The 19,349-nt window shown below is 44.9% G+C and overlaps 1 protein-coding gene across 7 annotated transcripts in view; it reads right to left on the bottom strand.

Annotated features, from left to right (window-relative positions):
- Positions 1 to 19,349, bottom strand: part of prdm5 (PR domain containing 5) — a 473,803-nt gene that overhangs the window by 30,789 nt on the left and 423,665 nt on the right. The gene's annotated exons all lie outside the window — the stretch shown is intronic.

Genomic DNA, 19,349 nt, shown 5'->3' with positions numbered 1-19,349 from the left:
AATTTACTTTAAATTCCAAGGCCAAAGCATGTTTATTTATGGTTTCTCAAATTCTACTCATTCTAAGTACGAACATTAAAAAGAATGGCTTTCTTGTTTGTGCCATTCACACACACAAATGTGTAGTGACATAGTCACAAAGGTCTTATAATATTGACCACACTAGATTTAGAGACATTTTGGTGCCATTATAAATTTTGTGCATTTTTAAAATTTTCTTCACTCAACAGAAACCATGTTGCCAGAAAATCAGAATCTGTACATACAAAAACATGTTACAGGCAATTTAGGGGCTCTTAAACTTACTTACTGGGGTACAAGTTACAAAGACTTTGCACTATCCTGGTGGCTGTTTGAGGTGCCAACAGAACTATAGAAACAGCTAAGGAGCCTCTGAAGGTGATGCAATTGCTGATAGGGGGAGGCAGGATGGTCAACATCTGGAAATTAAAGTCAATTTGCCAAAGGAGTTGCAGTAAAGGCTGTGGAAATCATTAAAAAATTGTCAAAGCTCTTCCAATGACAACTGATAAAGGTTGAGAGTAGCTGAACCATTCAGATCTGGAAGGAACCACTTTCAATCTTGATCTGTGGGACCTTGCTGCGTAAATTGGCTGTCTTTCTTACATTACAACAGCGACTACACTTCAAAAGTACTTAACTGGCTGTAAAGGCTTTGGGACGTCCTGAGGTTGTGAAAGGTGCTATATAAATGCAAGTTCTTTCTTTATCTGTGATGAGTTAGCCAGCTGGGATGGAAGTAGAGATGCTACAACTGGTTCCATCAGTTCCCGATTAGGGAGGGGAAAATAAACCAGGCTTCCTGCTTCTGATCATTATTCAGTGACCAATGCAAAAAGTGCATATGTGAAGACTTTGGGCAAGGGCATCATTAGACTCATCAACCCCCTCCCCAACCCCCCACTGCCCACCCCACCCCCCAACCACCCCCCCACCACCCCCGCCATGTCAAATAGTCTGCTAACACTCATTATTCAAGCTCACAAATGACAACTTCTACACAATACCAGAAGGCAACTGGTAGCTGTGGAACCATACCAAGGTAAGGAGTCAACACTCACAGGAGGCGAATGTAGAAAACTGGCAGGAAAAAAGAGACAAAGTGAAATGAAAGATATAAATACAAAGGTCTGAATTAAAAACTTATTTGGCCCTAGGCATAGCATGAAATTATGGAGCCATATGATAAAATTGGAATGTGTTGTGTATGTGGCACACTAAGACAAATATGTTATCTAATAGCCCAATACTCCCAAGAGACACATCATTTACATATTAACATCCTGGGTGCAGAGCCTAATTCTGACTGGACCATATTTGAGCAAATCTCTGATTTTTCACAGTGACTTTCAAAGAAATTTTTATTTCATAAATTCTGCATAAAATACTAGGGTATGTGGAGGTGTTCATTTAAAAGACTTTCAGGAGAAATGGCCACCTGATTTTGGTTTAAAAAAATCATAAAGTAGTTGGCTGTGTTTGTTGGATGACAGGCAATGAACTGAGCCTGAGCAGGACAAGAGCAGAAACATGAAGCAAACCTAGTAACATTGATTTGCGACCTTAATCTTCTTAGAGAACTTCAGAACAGCCATGTACAGAAAACAAACAACATGCTACAGGCTGGCACCAAAAAAGAAAGCTGAGCAAGCTTAGCTAATCTTACAGTGAACATTTCTAGTTTGTTAACCTTGTTATATTTGCCTCTATGGTGTGTCAGCATGGCCCAGCTGTTGGTACCATTACCCCCAAGTCAGAAGGTTATGGGTTCAAGCCCAACTCCAGAACCTGAGCATGGAATCTAAGCTAACACTCCTGTCCAATCCTGAGGGAGTGCTGTATTATTGAAGGAACTGTCCTTTGGATGATATATTAAACCATTTGCTTTCTCCAATGGTTCAAGTGGACATTAAGGATCCCTTGGCATTATTTGATTAAGTAGGAATTCTTCTGATTTCAGGCCAACGTTATGTATTTGGGTCTTTTTTTTCAAAGATGTTTTTGACTTCTGTGGTGAGTGCTCATTCCCTACATCCTCAAGAGTGTTTTTACCCACTCTGGTATCTAGGTAAGTTTGATAGTATGCCCAGGATAATGAATAGAAAATCTTTCTTCAGATTGTTTTAGCTATTGTTTCTAGCCCATGTTTTCACAGGAGCTTCCTAGTCATTGAGAATTAGCTAAATGGTACAAGATTATATCTTGTTTTAGGGTTTAACTGGCAAACAATATTCCTTGAACAATAATGAACAAGCGAATAAATATCATAAACTTCACATGAATTTTCACGTTAAATTTTGCTAAATCTTTGTAAGTAAAAAAATATTTAGCTACTCTGCTAAACTAAATGTAATTAATCTTATGTCGTAATTCTTTTTCCATTTTCTCATCAACTGCTGGAGTTATCTACTGTAACTAATAATCTTTGAGAAAGAGACAGAGAGATACATCCTGAGGCTGTGCAGAATCAGAGCTGTAGAAGTTAGAATGTTTGAAATAATAGAGGAAAAAATCTGCAAATGCAGGAAATACACAGCAAATCCTTTAGCTTTTGAAAAAAATGTTTAATGTTTTGAGTGTAAACCCAAACTATTCTTTTCTCAACAGATGCTGATGGGGGTGCTATGTATTTCATGCATTTTCTATTTTTATTTCAAGTACAATAACAAAACTCTCTCCTCTCCAATTCTTTTAATGTAGAGACATTAAACTATGGATCATACAGTAGTGTAAAAGCGACATAACATCAGGTTCTATTTCTACTTGAGGTTGTCAGAGACATCAACCTCTAATTAGATTAATTACATATGATAGTTCCAGAAAAAAGTACAGCATAAGATTATACAATGGGAAACAAATAGGGTAAAGAAGTGAATAACATAAATATGTTGTTACACCCACTGGGATCTTCTGCAAGTGCAGATCACTTAACAGAGGTGAAATAATCTGTCAGTAAAGCTATCCGAGAATATATTCTGAAGTTGATAATGGAAGATTTCCTGCACAGCACATATAAAAATGTTTGGGATCAGAGGAATGCAGCATTGCCAAGTAAATGTCTATGCCCTAAAGGAGTTCTGACCCAACTACAGTTTCTGCTTTCTCAGAATCAGTTATTCATGCCTGCAAGTGGCCTGATGTGTTACCTTTCACCCTAGCCATCTTTTGTACAGGACTCACTACAATTAAGGACGTAGTCCTGAAGAAATAGCAGAAAAATGTAGTGGTATTTGCCACCTCACAACATTGGACAATACAGTACAATTCTAGAAGGCTAAAATGTGAGAGTTGCACCACAGGAGTGGAGGTAGATGGGCACACAATCATGTTCACTGAACCAGCAGCAGTGAGGCCCCAAAGTCATTAATACAATAGAGATATTAATAATAATAGAGATTAAGAATGAAACACTGACAAAGATCTATCAATGAGACCAGGACAGTATATTGTGCCCCCCCATCATTACCAGGAACAAATAAAGCTAACGAGTGATAGAAGGACAGAAATGAGCAACGGCGCTATAGATGGCTTGCACCATTTAGAGTGGGAAAGCTGTTACAGGGATTGCTACTTCCCCCCCATCTCTCACACACACACATATTTTGTTCTTTTTGTTTACTGGAATTTTTTCTTTGGAGACTTAACTTTTTTGGATCTTTTTGAATATTGTTTTACCTCCTTAGCTAGTACCAATTGTTGACTTTTCCACTTGGCTCACTCACACATCCCTTTCGCCTTTCAAGCAATCAACAACAACAACAACAACTTGTATTTATATAGTGCCTTTAATGTAGTAAAACGTCCTAAGGCGCTGCACAGGAATATGGTAAGACAAAAAATTTGACACCGATCCACATAAGGATAAATTAGGGCAGGTGACCAAAGCTTGGTCAAAGAGGTAGGTTTTAAGGAGCGTTTTAAAGGAGGAAAGACAGGTAGTGAGGCGGAGAGGTTTAGGCAGGGAATTCCAGAGCTTAGGGCCGAGGCAACAGAAGGCACAGCCACCAAAGGTGGAGCGATTATAATCAGGGATGCTCAAGAGGGCAGAATTAAAGGAGCGCAGATATCTCGGGGGGGGGGGGGGGGCTGCTGGAGATTACAGAGATAGGGAGGGGCAAGGCCATGGAGGGATTTGAAAACCAGGATGATAATTTTGAAATCAAGGCGTTGCTTAACCGGGAGCCAATGTAGGTCAGCGAGCACAGGGGAGATGGGCGAACAGGAGTTAGTGCGAGTTAGGACACGGGCAGCTGAGTTTCGGATGAGCTCAAGTTTACGTAGGGTGGAATGTGGGACGCCAGCCAGGAATGAGTTGGAATAGTCAAGTCTAGAGGTAACAAAGGCATGGATGAGGGTTTCAGCAGCGGATGAGCTGAGGCAAGGGCGGAGACGGGCGATGTTATGGAGGTGGAAGTAGGTGGTCTTTGTTATGCTGCGGATATGTGGTCGGAAGCTCATTTCAGGGTTGCTAACAGTGTGGTTCAGCCTCAGACAGATGTTAGGGAGAGGGATGGAGTCAGTGGCTAGGGAACGGAGTTTGTGGCGGGGACCAAAAACATTGGCTTCAGTCTTCCCAATATTTAATTGGAGAAAAGTTTTGCTCATCCAGAACTCTATGTCGGACAAGCAGTCTGACAATTTAGAGACTGTGGAGGGGTTGCGAGAAGAGGTAGTGAGGTAGAGCTGGGTGTTGTCAGCGTACATGTGGAAACTGGCGCTGTGTTTTCGGATGATGTCGCCAAGGGGCAACATGTAGATGAGAAATAGGAGAGGGCCAAGGATAGATCCTTGGGGGACACCAGCGGTAACAATGCAGGAGCGGGAAGAGAAGCCATTGCAGGTGATTCCTTGGCTATGATTAGACAGATAAGAATGGAACCAGGCGAGTGTAGTCCCACCCAGCTGGACGACGGTGGAGAGGCGTTGGAGAAGGATCGAGTGTCAAAGGCTGCAGACAAGTCAAGAAGGACGAGGAGGGATAGTTTACCTTTGTCATAGTCACAAAGGATGTCATTTGTGACTTTGATGAGAGCCGTTTCAGTACTGTGGCAGGGGCGGAAACCTGATTGGAGGGATTCGAAAATGGAATTGCGGGGAAGATGGACACAGATTTGGGAGGCAACAACACGTTCAAGGACTTCGGAGAGGAAAGGGAAGTTGGAGATGGGGTGGAAGTTTGCAGGGACGGAGGGATCAAGGGTTGGTTTTTTGAGGAGAGGGGTGATGACGGCAGACTTGAGGGAGAGGGGGATAGTACCCGAGGAGAGAGAACTGTTAACAATATCAGCTAACATGGGAGCCAGAAAAGCAAGTTGGGTGGTCAGCAGTTTGGTGGGAATAGGGTCGAGGGAGCAGGAGTTGGGTCTCATGAAAGGGCATGAGGGGAGATCGGAGAGAAACTGGAGAAAGATGTGAATTCAGGGCTAGGGCTAGGGCAGGGGGGAACCTTAGAGGAAGTTTGGCCCAGTGGGCTAGGGGAAGGAACGGAAGTGGCAGAGGCAGTCTCAATCTTAGAGACAAAGAAGTCTATGAGCTCCTCACACTTGTTATCGGAGGTGAGGGTGGAGGAGACAGGGGAGAGGGATTTAAGAAGGGTTAGCAGTCAAGAATAGGAGCCAGGTTAATCTTCTTATGTATGTAGCAGCCTCTTTCCTTTTCATTTTGTATGTTTAGAATGTGTGAGCCTGTCGTCAATGTTAACACTTTCATCCTAGTTAGGGATACATAAGGGTAGCTGTATCTTTACTCAGAACGAGGATGGTCCATTAACTGCCTTTTCAAGGTGGTGAATTACTTTAGTACAAGGCAAGCTAAGCTTTTTCCATCTCTGGGCTTTTTAAAATCCAGCTGTATTATTTAGAAACATAGAAACATAGAAAAATAGGAGCAGAGTAGGCCATTCAGCCCTTCGAGCCTGCTCCGCCATTCAATATGATCATGGCTGATCCACACTGATTATATCTGAATTTGCAAACTGTGACTTTGAATTAACTTCAGTGAGAAAATAATAGCACATCTCCAGTCTATTTCTCTGCTGTTATCACATCTACTATTGCACTATTATAGCTTTTTGTGAGTTTGACTTATTTTGTCTGTTTAAAATTAGTCTAATTAAATTATAATCATTTCATCTATTCATAATATATTTTGAGAAATGTAATATGATCACTCTGATGAGGTGTACTGTATCACTAATAATAGACCAGGCAAACATATATGATCTGTACACATTTAAAATAAATTGTAACTCCACTCTAAAACAAAATTATGTTTTAACTTTTAAATTATTCCTGCAGGTCAAAGAGTTTGTTGTGAAAATTTACCCTTTATCTAATCACTTAATTAAATAAGTTACATAAAATTATTCAAGGCATATTTCCCTTTGGTCAAATAGAGAAACAGAGAAAAGAGAAACAAAAAGTAAGAAAAGAGAATATGATAAAATGAAAAATGCAGGAAGAGTGGGAAAAAGAAGATACTAAAAAAGGAAAAAAAGTTAAACAACAGAAAAGAGACTTCTTAAAAAGGACAGCAGTCAATTTGTGCACAGCAAGATTTCACAAAAAGCAAAAGAAAACTCCAGTTAATGTGTTTTTGGTGGTGTTGGTTGAGGGAGAAATGTTAGTCAGTTCACCAGAGTAACTCCCTGTTCTTAACTAAATATATTGTTTATCATTTCATCTGAAATGCAGCACTCCCTCAGTATTGCAGAGTACCAGTGTCAGTCTAGATTAGTACTGAAGCCCTGGCACAGAGCTTGAACTACACAATCTTCTGATTCAGCGGCAAGAGCCTTATCAACTGAGCCAAGCACATAGCTCACAAATAGGAACAGAAAATGTACAAAATTAAAACAAAAAGAACATAAAAAATAAACACAAAAAGAGAAGTGATAAGCAGATAAAACTAGACATGGGAAACCTACAAGTAAATAAAAATGAGGCAAAAATAAATAGAAAAATATCAAAATATTCAATAAAATAAACAATTAGGAATGAAATGAAAATGCTAAGTGAAAAAGAAGCATTAAAAATACTTAAATTATATCAATTAAAAATTAAAGCAAGTTGGCTCAATAATTCACGGACAGTATTATCTGACAAGGGTTAAATATGGTGAATTGGGCTGAGTTGTGAGGAAGAGAGAGAGAGAAGCAGCAGTAGGTGAAAACTAAGCGTGATACAAACTCAAAGCAGGATTATCATGATGGTTCGTTTATCACTGCTGTCACTTGTAAGTAAAAAAAACCTAACAGCTGAGCCTTTAAAAAATATGCGAGCAGAGCACTGCCTGAATCAAATAACGGAGGTGGACTATGATGTCCTAATACATATAAAACAATGGGCAATTATGAGCAAATGATAATCTTGGACAGAGTCCCTGGTTGGTTTTGAGTCATTATTACACATATTCTATAAACATCAAACCAAGATATCCCATCCACAATGACAATTCATCCAATCACCATGTTATTTTGCATTTCATTGATGCATATTTCAAGTGCACATATCTTTTACACAATAATGGTCCAAGTCTTCCTGGAAAAATAGTGGCTAGTTCACGACATACACCGTTATTAATGTGCAAATCGGCCAGCAAGTTCAGGCAAAGGGATACGCTGTGTGTTGCAAAGCTCCAGAATTTACTGGTCGATTTACACCGCTCTGCCATTTGCCTTGCACAAACGGCAGCGCCCCTTCAACCGCCCCGTTACTTTGAAAAAGCTTGCTGGATTTGCACATTTTTTTTTTATTCGTTTATGGGACGTGGGCGTCGCTGGCAAGGCCAGCATTTATTGCCCATCCCTAAATGCCCTTGAGAAGGTGGTGGTGAGCCGCCTGCTTGAACCGTTGCAGTCCGTGTGGTGAAGGTACTCTCACAGTGCTGTTAGGGAGGGAGTTCCAGGATGTTGACCCAGCGACGATGAAGGAACGGCGATAAATGTTTAATTGCCCATTAAACTTGCCACAGAAAGTTCGGACTCATACTTAACAACACAAGTACCCTTTTAACGACATGATAATTGTTAATACAATGCCAATCAACCTCTCCAGCCCAGAAAGGGAAATTGTTCAGTCTCATTCCTGGATTATTCTTAGAAATTTTAAAAATTGCAAATTTTAAATTGTAATTCTTTTTCTTGCTTATCCTTTTTGTCTTTTTTTTCTCTCTCTTAATGCAATTGTCCTTTCCCTCTCTTTATTTCTCTCTGTGTGCCTGATTTGACTCTAATTCACCCTATTTCCTTCTCCACTGTTTTTTTCTCAATCCTTAAATCTCTTTGATTAAGAAGATCCATGGTTGGTCCCATCGTTCACTAAGGTCCCAGATTCCCTGCTGTCCTCACTGCACCATTATCACCTTGCACTTCTAGCTTGATGCGGCGCAAATTATATTCGAGCTGAAGAGTGCAGGAAAAAGTCTAACTAACGGCACATGCTGCGAGATGCGTCACTCCAGCAAGATTTGGCCCATTAACATTTGTGCCTGGTATTCTTTCTGCTGTTCTGATTCATCAAAGTTGGTTGAGGAAAGGTCACTTAATTTTATTATTATACACGTGGCTGTCTGCACTACTAGGGACGCATCTCAGGCAACTCACACTATATGCAGCGGAAACTGTTGGGGAAGCTGCAACCGGGTGTAGCTGGGTCCTGGTCTAATTCACAGCTCTTCTTTGCACTCTTGCTGGATTACAGCGGGAGTGCACCGGAAGAGCCATGGATTTTTGGATTTGTAGTTAACTTGGGAGAGGGAGGGGTGCTTTTATTTGGATTTTAATTATTCCAAACCAATTTTTTAATTTGTCAGAGGTGCTTGGACAGTAGCAATGGTTTTGCAACAGCTATAAGCCAGAAAGTTGAAAATAAATATTGTGGAGCTGAAGGTCCGCAGACTTTTGATCTCAGCACGTGCTAGGGTGTGTGACATTTAGAAACATAGAAGATAGGAGCAGGAGTAGGCCATTTGGCCATTCAATGAGATCATGGCTGATCATCCAAATTCAGTACCCTGTCCCTGCCTTCTCCCAATATCCCTTGATCCCTTTGGCCATAAGAAATATATCCAACTCCTTCTTGAATATATTTAATGAACTGGCCTCCACCGCCCTCTGTGGCAGAGAATTCCACAGGTTCACCACTCTCTGGGTGAAGAAATTCCTCCTCATTTCAGTCCTAAATGGCTTACCCCTTATCCTTAGACTATGACCCCTGGTTCTGCACTCCCCGACCATCGGAAACATCCTTCCTGCATCTAGTCTGTCCAGGCCTGACAGAATTTTATAGGTTTCGATGAGATCCCCTCTCAATCTTCTAAACGCCAGTGAGTATAAGCCCAATCGACACAATCTCTCCTCATACGTCAGTCCTGCCATCCCAGGTATCAACCTGGTGAATCTTCGCTGCACTCCTTCCATGGCAAGAACGTCCTTCCTCAGATAAGGCGACCAAAACTGCACACAATACTCAAGGTGCGGTCTCACCAAGGACCTGTACAACTGCAGCAAGACATCCTTGTTCCTGTACTCGAACCCTCTTGCTACGAAGGCCAACATACCATTTGTCTTCTTAACCGCCTGCTGCACCTGCATGCTTACCTTCAGCGACTGGTGTACAAGAACACCCAGGTCTCTTTGCACTTCCCCTTCTCCCAAACTATTACCATTGAAATAATAATCTGCCTTCCTGTTTTTGCCAACAAAGTGGATAACCTCACATTAATCCACATTATAGTGCATTTGCCATGTTTCTGCCCAATCACCCAACCTGTCCAAATCGTACTGGAGTTTCACGACATCCTCCTCAGAGCATACCCTCCTACCCAGCTTTGTGTCGTCTGCAAATTTGGAGATATTACATCCAATTCCCTCGTCCAGATCATTAATGTATATTGTGAACAGCTGGGGTCCTAGGACCGATCCTTGTGGTACCCCACTAGTCACTGCCTGCCACTCGGAAAACGACCCGTTTATTCCAAGTCTCTCCTTTCTATCTGCCAACCAGTTCTCTATCCAAGTCAATACCTTGCCCCCAATCCCATGTGCCTTAATTTTGCACACTAATCTCTTATGCGGGACCTTATCGAAAGCCTTCTGAAAGTCCAAATACACCACATCCACTGGTTCTCCCTTATCTATTTTACCAGTTACATTCTCAAAAAATTCCAGTAGATTAGTCAAGCACAATTTACCTTTTGTAAATCCATGCTGACGTTGTCCGATCCTGTCGCTGCTTTCCAAGTGCTCTGCTATTACATCTTTTATAATGGACTCTAGCATTTTCTCCACTACTGATGTCAGGCTTACCAGTCTATAATTCCCCGCTTTTCTCTACCACCTTTTTTGAATAGTGGGGTAACATTAGCTACCCTCCAATCCATGGGTACTGTTCCAGAATCTATCGAGTTCTGGAAGATGACCAGCAATGCATCTACTATTTCTAGGGCCACTTCCTTAAGTACCCTAGGATATAGATTATCAGGCCCTGGGGATTTATCGGCCTTCAGTCCCATCAATTTTCCTAACACCATTTCCCTACAAATACTGATTTCTTTCAGTTCCACCCTTTCATCAGACGCTATGTTCCCCGGCATCTCTGGAAGGTTATTTGTGTGCTCCTTTGTGAAGACAGAACCAAAATATGCATTTAGTTGGTCTGCCATTTCTTTGTTCCCCATTATAAATTCCCCTGATTCTGACTGCAAGAGACCTATGCTTGACTTCACCAATCTTTTTCTCTTCACATATCTATAAAAGCTTTTACAGTCAGCTTTTATGTTCCCTGCAAGCTTACTCTCATATTCTATTTTCCCCATCTTAATTAGTCCCTTTGTCCTCCTTTGCTGAATCCTCAACTGCTCCCAATCCTCAGGATTATTGCTTTTTCTGGCCAATTTATATGTCCTCTCCTTGGATCTTATGCTGTCCCTAATTTCCCTTGTTAGCCACGGTTGAGTCACCATTTTTGTTTTATTTTTATGCCAAACAGGGATGAACAAATTCTGTAGTTCATCCATTCGGTCTTTAATGTTTGCCATTGCCTATCCATCGTCAACCCTTTGAGTGACATTACCCAATCAATCCTACCCAACTCGCGCCTCAGACCATCATAGTTTTGTTTATTAAATTTAGGACCCTAGTCTCTGAGTCAACTACTTCATTCTCCATCTTAATGAAGAATTCGATCATATTATGATCGCTCCGACCCAAGGGGCCTCGTACAACAAGATTGCTAATTAATCCTTTCTTGTTACATAATACCCAGTCTAAGATGGCCTGATCTCTGGTTGGTTCCTCGACATATTGGTCCAGGAAACCATCCCGTAAACACTCCAGGAATTCCTCCTCCACAGTGTTATTACTAATTTGGTTAGCCCAATCTATATGTAGATTAAAGTCACCCATGATGACTGCTGTGCCCTTATTGCACGCTTCTTTAATTTCCCTTTTAATGCCATCCCCAGTCTCCGCCTTACTGTTTGGCGGTCTATATACCACTCCCACGAACGTTTTCTGCCCCTTAGTATTTCTCAATTCTACCCATACAGATTCCACATCATCAGAGCTAATATCCTTCCTTACAATTATGTTAATCCCTTCTTTAACCAGTAATGCTACCCCACCTCCCTTTCCTTTTTGCCTATCTTTCTTGAATATCGAATACCTCTGGATGTTGAGTTCCCAGCCTTGGCCACCCTGAAGCCACGTTTCTGTAATCCCAACCAAATCATATTTGTTTACCTCTATTTGCGCAGCCAATTCATCCACCTTATTACGAATGCTCCTCGCATTAAGACACAAAGCCTTCAGGCTTGTTTTTTTAACGCTCTTAGACCTATTAGAATTATTATTTACTGTGGCCACGTTTGATTTAAACCGTTGATTTCTCTGACTGCCACTTTTGTTTTTCTCCTATCTTTTGCTTTTATCCTTGTTTCCCTGTCCTCTGTCTCCCTGCTCAGGTTCCAAACCCCCTGCCATTTTAGTTTAAACCCTCCCCCAGAGCACTAGCAAACACTCCCCCTAGGACATCGGTTCCGGCCCTGCCCAGGTGCAAACCGTCCGGTTTGAACTGGTCCCACCTCCCCCAGAACTGGTTCCAATGTCCCAGGAACTTGAATCCCTCCCTCTTGCACCATTCCTTTAGCCACGTATTCATCTGAAATATCCTTCTATTTCTACTCTGACTAGCACGTGGCACTGGTAGCAATCCTGAGATTATTACCTTTGAGGTCCTATTTTTAAATTTACCTCCTAACTCCCTATATTCCGCTTTTCGGACCTCATCCCGCTTTTTACCTATATCGTTGGTGCCTATATGCACCACGACAACTGGCTGTTCACCCTCCCCTTCCAAGATGTTCTGCAGCTGCTCTGAGACATCCTTGACCCTTGCACCAGGGAGGCAACACACCATCCTGGAGTCTCGTTTGCAGCCGCAGAAACGCCTATCTATTCTCCTTACAATAGAATCCCCTATTACTATAGCTCTACCCTTCTTTTTCCTCCCGTGCTATGCAGCAGAGCCACCCCTGGTGCCAGGAAGTTGGCTGCTGCTGCTTTCCTCTGATAAGCCAACCCCCCAACATCACTCAAAGTGGTGTATCTGTTTGAGAGGGGAATGTCCACAGGGGACCCCTGCACTACCTGCCTGTGCCTAGTACACTGCCTGTTGGTCACCCATTCCCTTTCTTCCTGTCCAACCTCTACCTGCGGTGTGTGCAACTCTGTAAACGTGCTACTCACGATGTCCCGAGCATCGCGAACGCTCCAGTATGCATCCAATCGCAGCTCCAGTGCCACAATGCGGTCTGTCAGTAGCTGCAGCTGGATGCACTTCCTGCACACGTAGTTGTCAGGGACACAGGAAGTGTCCCTGAGTTCCCACATATCGCAGGAGGAGCATACCATGTGGCCGGGCTGTCCTGCCATGACTTACCCTTTAATTAATTGAATTTGAATTAAATCAATCAATCCCACTAATTACACTACAGTTAAATGGTTTACCAACACTTCCCGCTACACCAGAGAGACCTTAGTACCTATAAACCACAGAGTTAAAGATTAAAAAGAGAGAAATACTCACCAACCAATCATTTACCTGCTTCCTGGTGACGTCACACTTTGATTACTTTTTACCTCTCTCCCCCGCTGTTGAATTGGTATGCCTCGCTCGTTGCCGCTGGTTTTTATACTCGCTCTCTCGCTCCATTCCCAGGTCTGCCCCAGCCGCTCTGGTCGGGCCTCGCTCGTTGCCGTCGATTTTTATACTCGCTCGCTCCTCGCTGCACTCCCAAGTCCATTGCAGCCGCTCTGGTCGGGCCTCGCTCATTGCCGCCCGTTTTTACACTCGCTTGCTCCTCGCTCCACTCCCAGGTCCGCTCCAGCCGCTTTGGTCGGGCCTCGCTCGTTGCCGCCGGTTTTTATACTCGCTCGCTCCTCGCTCCACTCCCAGGTCCGCTCCAGCCACTCTGGTCTGGCCTCGTTCGTTGCCGCCGGTTTTTATACTCGCTCGCTCCTCGCTCCACTCCCAGGTCCGCTCCAGCCGCTCTGGTCGGGCCTCGCTCGTTGCCGCCGGTTTTTATACTCACTCGCTCCTCGCTCCACTCCCAGGTCCGCTCCAGCCGCTCTGGTCGGGCCTCGCTCGTTGCCGTCGGTTTTTATTCTCGCTCGCTCCTCGCTCCACTCCCAGGTCCGCTCCAGCCACTCTGGTCGGGCCTCGCTCATTGCCGCCGGTTTTTATACTCGCTTTCTTTTTGGTAATACTTTCCTACAGTTATTGTTGTTTGCTGCTGCACTTCAACAAGCAGAGAACAGGTGGTGAGGTTCAGGATTCCTTTAACGGCTCCAACAGAGTTGCTTGATTTGTTGAGGAAGGTGAGTTCATGAGGGCATAAAAAATGCAGATGCAGCAGCACATGGCCTACATCTGTTAAACCCTTTGTGCAATATATCTGCAGCCATAAACAGCTGGGTCTCGATTTCCATTGAGCCGTGCTTGGAGGCATGCGGGGGTTAATATCGCAAAAACTGGCTGGTGGGCGGGACCCCCCCCCCCGCCTGGCTCCCGACTCCGAGCAATTTTAACTCAGGCGTGTCTGATGGTCCCGACTCCTTCCCGCATCCAAAAGGCGGGACTGGTCTTTAAGGCCATTAATAACCACTAAATGGCCTCTATAATCCTATTTTAACAGGCCCTTGCAAATTTAACCCTTTTCCCACGTGAAACACGCCTAGTGGGAAACACGAATGTGAAGCCTGGCGGGAGCACTATCGGATTGCTGATTATCAACTGCAGGTCAACCATTAAAGAGGAGATTTGATCAGCCATCATTTCCAGGTGGCAGGACTTAGTGGTCGCAGGTTTGGGGCAACTTTTAGAAGTCTTAACCACACCTCTGGAAGGTTGGAGCCTGACACCCATCTCCAGTGTGACCTCCTGGGAAACCCCTCTCGCCACTTTCACTCAGCGCTTCCTCAACAGAGGCATGTACCAGAAGCATAGGAGCCATTCATTTCCTTCCCATCTGGGCATTAGAGGAGCTCGAGCACCAGCCGCGGCACCAGCAGAACCAGGAACAACAGCAGCACCAGCAACAGCAGCAGCAGGAGCGCCAGGCTGCTGCGCACCCAACTGAAGCTGCACAGGCCAGAAGGGGCCAGCGCCTGGAAGTAGCTGGAGAGCACCTTGCTGCACATCAGGGGGGCCATGGGGACCCGTATCTGCAATGGCAGTCCTACTCAGAAGGACTTACATGAAGGTCTGGTTTCTCTGTTCAACAGATGCCCATTGCTCCTCAAGAGATGTCATTGTATTCTGAACAATGACAATGTTTTCCATACCCTGGTGACTAAGCTCCTCCGTGGCCGTAGCCATCCTCTCCTCTACGGTAGCCATCCTTTCCACGGAGGTTGCCACCCTTTCCATGGTGATGTGTTCACGCGCCAATGACTCCACAAAGGCTCTGCTCATGTTCGCTATGGACTCCTCCATTCGCTCCACACTCGCAGCGACCCTAGAGACAAAACCTGCCAGAGACTCCTGCATCTGTGCCTGGAGTTCCATCACCTCTGATCTTATGGATGGACCTAGAGGCAGAGGGTCGACATGCTGCTGAGCCGAGCTGGCAGAGTCCTGCGCCCTCCGACTAGAACTCTCCACTGCTGTCCCTGTCTCCACAATCTGCTGATGCTCACTTGTGAGCTGTGATACACCAGGTGACAACACTACTCTATGTCCCGAAAGTCCCACCGAGGTGTGAGTGTCTGCGCTGGTGCTGGGTGCGCTGAATTCTGCTGATGCTGCGCCCTCAGAGGTTACAGCTTCCTTTGAGGAGTCTGGCTGCTCAGCCCCTTCTTCCTGGCTAGGGGGGACGGATGCTTGTGATGGTCCTGTGGGGGAGTAAAGGAAAGAGTCAGAGATGTGATGCAAAGGCTACATGCGCATAGCTTTTTGCAGACGCTCATAAGTCCATCTGTTACAGCTTCACAATCATTATCAGCGACTCATGCAATGTCAGAGAGATGGGAAACTTTTCTGTCACTGGCTTGCTGTGTTACACCCATCTGTCTGTCTCCCATGCGCGAATCATCCTCTATTCCCATATAATTTCCAGGACGGCCTCCTCCCAGGAGGTCAGGTGGGCTATTGATGCTGTTCCTCCTCCTGTCCTGGCTCGCTCTCTTTTGTTGTGAGCTTTCTTTTCCTGCAATGAGGGAGACAAGTGGAGGTTGAGTGAGAATGAAGGAGTGAGTGTAGAGATTGCATAGCATAGATACTTAGAAGGAGACAAAGATGGAGTGAGGTTGCAAGACCAAGGGCCCTTCCTGTGTGTTGTCAGTTGTGTTCAAAGCATCAGAGTGATAGGGAGTGTGAGGGCTGCATGGTGGAATAGTTATGTGAATGTGAGCATAGAGAGAGGGAATGGGTAAGGGTGCATGGATGTCAGTGTCAAGTGGGTTGTGGAGGAAGAGATTGCTAAAGCTGAGTGCTGGTGAGGAAAGGCAATGGGGATCAGATTGAGGGTGATGGGAAATTCATACTCAGTTTTCCAGTGCGCCGAAGGTCATGAAATATTTTCCTGCACTGTATCCAGGTTCAGCGGTAACTCCCAAGGAGTTGACCTCCTCAGCCACCTGCATCCACACTGCCTTGGTCTGAGTGGGAGGCCTCTTCCTCCCTGATGAAGGGAAGAGCACCTCCCTGTTGGCCCTAGCCCCATCCACTGATGCCTGCAGTGCCATCTCGTCAAAGCGAGGAGCTGATCTGGCCCTCCCGCTTGTCATATTTGCTGCAGCTCCCTCACACTGCACAGTCAAGAAGCTTGGCAGTCTGCAGAAGAAGCAAGGCTCGCTGTGGACCTTAAATGCAGCAGCAATGATGACATCATCGGAGGGGACTTTCAGTCATGAAAAATCCATTTGCAAAGGCTTCCCGCACGTTGGAAATCAATTGGCCAATTCAGTTAAAATTGCGTCAATCTCCCACATCCATTTAGATTCGTGTGGGAAACACGAAATTCGGATAACACGACACCATCCCGCACCTGAGTTAAAATCCCCCCTGATCTGTCAATACAAATATAATTGTTTCTTAAATGAATCCAGGGTTTTTGCCGCAATAACCTACCCAAAAGTCCGTTCTGCATGTTGATCACTCTGTGTGTGAAGAACTTTTTGATTTTAGTCTTAACTTTCACTTTTACTCATTTAAGCCTGTGTTGCCTTGTCCTATTGTCACAGTTCATTTTTCAGATCTACCTTTCTACACTGTTTACTATTTTATATACCGCGATACCTTCACCTTTAAAGGCTCAAAAGTCCAGGTTTTTCCAGTCTCTTCTCATACCTCACTTCGCTGAATCTACAGATCAGCCTCATAATCTTCTCTGAACTGACTCCAGAGACTTAGGGGGGAATTTTCCAAGGGGGCTTAGCAGGCCCAATTGGTGGCGGGTCGGGTGGGAAAGTGTTATTTTTGGACAGTGGGTTGGGATCCCGCTGTCAACCCGCCATCACATGCCTTTACCAAATGTCAGGTCTGCCAGCGCTGAGCAGACCCGACAGACAGCGGCGGGGGAGGCAATTAAAATCATTAGTGGCTTGTTTACAGCCACTTAACCATGTTTTTTTCCCAGCTTTTTGAATTTGTCAGGTCGCCCACCAGTTTCCCGCTGTGCCTAGACATCGTCTGTGAAGCTGAGGCGGGAGGTCAGTAGTCCATTGTTTCAACTGATGAATTGAGAGCTTCAAATTCCAATTCAAAAGCTCCCCGCTGATTGAGGATTAGCCACTAGCTTCTCTAAACTGCATTTCCACTACAGATTCAGAATGCTGCAAGTCTTTACACAAATCTTCATCCAATCTGACCTCATTACCTCTCCCACCATTGATAGATCGCATCTGCCATTTCTACTTCACCTACCATCTATTCCATCAGCATTGGTGCAGTTTATACATTATCACCTTGGTCCTCAGAATCCCACCACAATCAGCCCAAACACCAGCAGCACCAGGTACACCAGCAGCACCAACAACAACACCAAACTTCTCCCGCACAGGACATCAGCACCCGACCACATTGCTGCCCAGGAGGCCAGGGATGGCCTCACCATGGCCAGATTTACCTCACTTGACGCGGTACACCCTGGCTGCACATGATGCGCCAGGTTGGCACCACCCCACACCAACACCATAAAGCATCCCTACAATGCCTAAGCCATTGCTTTCACATTTATCACCATTGCGGAGGGTTAACGTTATGTCTCACCATTCACTACAACTCACTAAGCCACTTCCAAAAGTGCGCACAAATCTGTTGAAGAACACAAAGGGCTAAATTTTGCCGGCGCTCAGAGTGCAGGTTTGGAGGCGGGTCCGCTATCAAAATCAAAAGGATTGACAGCGGGTTGGGGACCCGCTGTGAACCCGCCTCCATGTAAGTTTCCAAAATGCCAGGTGTGCGATTTCAGAACAGACCGACACCAAGCGGCGGGGAGGCATGCTTCTTAAGTGCCTGTTTACTACTATTTTGCCAGCCTTTTTTAATTTTACCACATTTTTAACGGGGTTCACGTTGTTCGGAGATCAAGTCAGGTAAGTAGGTTGGGTTCTCTATGTCTCCCCATTGCTGTGAATAGGTGACAGCCGCAAAAGTGGTATGAAAGCTGCCATTTCACAGCTGGTCACTTTCCAATGTCAGAAGCTTGAGCCTTCAGAACTTGGAAGACACTTTTGAGCTTTATGCAGTTTGGAAGTGTTTGGAGTAAACTCTCCATCCACTGTCACCTGCTTGGAGCAAGCTCTCTCACCATTGGCAGATCGCTTCTCTCACCTCAGCTTCAGCTGCCATCTATTCCAGCAACAATGCCCTTGAAAAAAATTTCACCTTGGTCCTCTGAATCCCTCCACGATCAACCCCAACACCAACATCACCAGGCACACCAACATCATCAACAACAACACCAACCTTCTCCGCAATGACCTGATGCTGCACAGGAGACAGGGCATCAGCACCCGACCACACTGCTGCCCGGGAGGCCAGCGATGGCATCACCATAGCCAGATTTACTTCACTTGACGCTGTACATCCACGCTGCCACAAAATGCGCCAGCCCACACCATCACCATAAAACATTCCTACAATGACCAAGCCATTCTTTTCACACTCATCACCATTGCGGAGGACACCGTTATGTCTCACCATTCACTGCAACTCACTAAAACAATAAGGCAAAGTGTTGAAAATAAAGGTTTCAATGTTGGACGACACATTAACAGAAAATTTACATGAGCATTGCATTAGACACCCAAGTGTCTACCCTTGTGTGTTGCTGGTTGGTATGATTGGACAAGGATGAGGGTGAGTGTGAGGGGTGGCTAGTGAGATGGGGAAGTGACAACGTAGATAGAGAGGGATGGGTGGAGGTGCAAGGTAAGTTGCTGTGAGTAAGGATGTGCAGGAGTAGGGAAGGCAAAGTTATAGGGATGTGATGAGTGGGACTTTCGGGACATAGAGTAGTGTTGTCACCTGGTGTATCACAGCTCACAAGTGAGCATCAGCAGATTGTGGAGACAGGGACAGCAGTGGAGAGTCCTAGTCGGAGGGCGCAGGACTCTGCCAGCTCGGCTCAGCAGCATGTCGACCCTCTGCCTCTGGGTCTATCCATAAGATCAGAGGTGATGGAACTCCAGGCACAGATGCAGGAGTCTCTGGCAGGTTTTGTCTCTAGGGTCGCTGCAAGTGTGGAGCGAATGGAGGAGTCCATAGCGAACATGAGCAGAGCCTTTGTGGAGTCATTGGCACCTGAACGCATCACCACGGAAAATA

The sequence above is a fragment of the Somniosus microcephalus genome, chromosome 2, assembly GCF_052327205.1.
Source record: "Somniosus microcephalus isolate GS21.2 chromosome 2, FLI_Smic_1.0, whole genome shotgun sequence".
Taxonomy (NCBI): domain Eukaryota; kingdom Metazoa; phylum Chordata; class Chondrichthyes; order Squaliformes; family Somniosidae; genus Somniosus; species Somniosus microcephalus.
The sequence above is the reverse complement of the archived record's forward strand: the minus strand, read 5'-3'. Positions and strand labels throughout refer to the sequence as shown.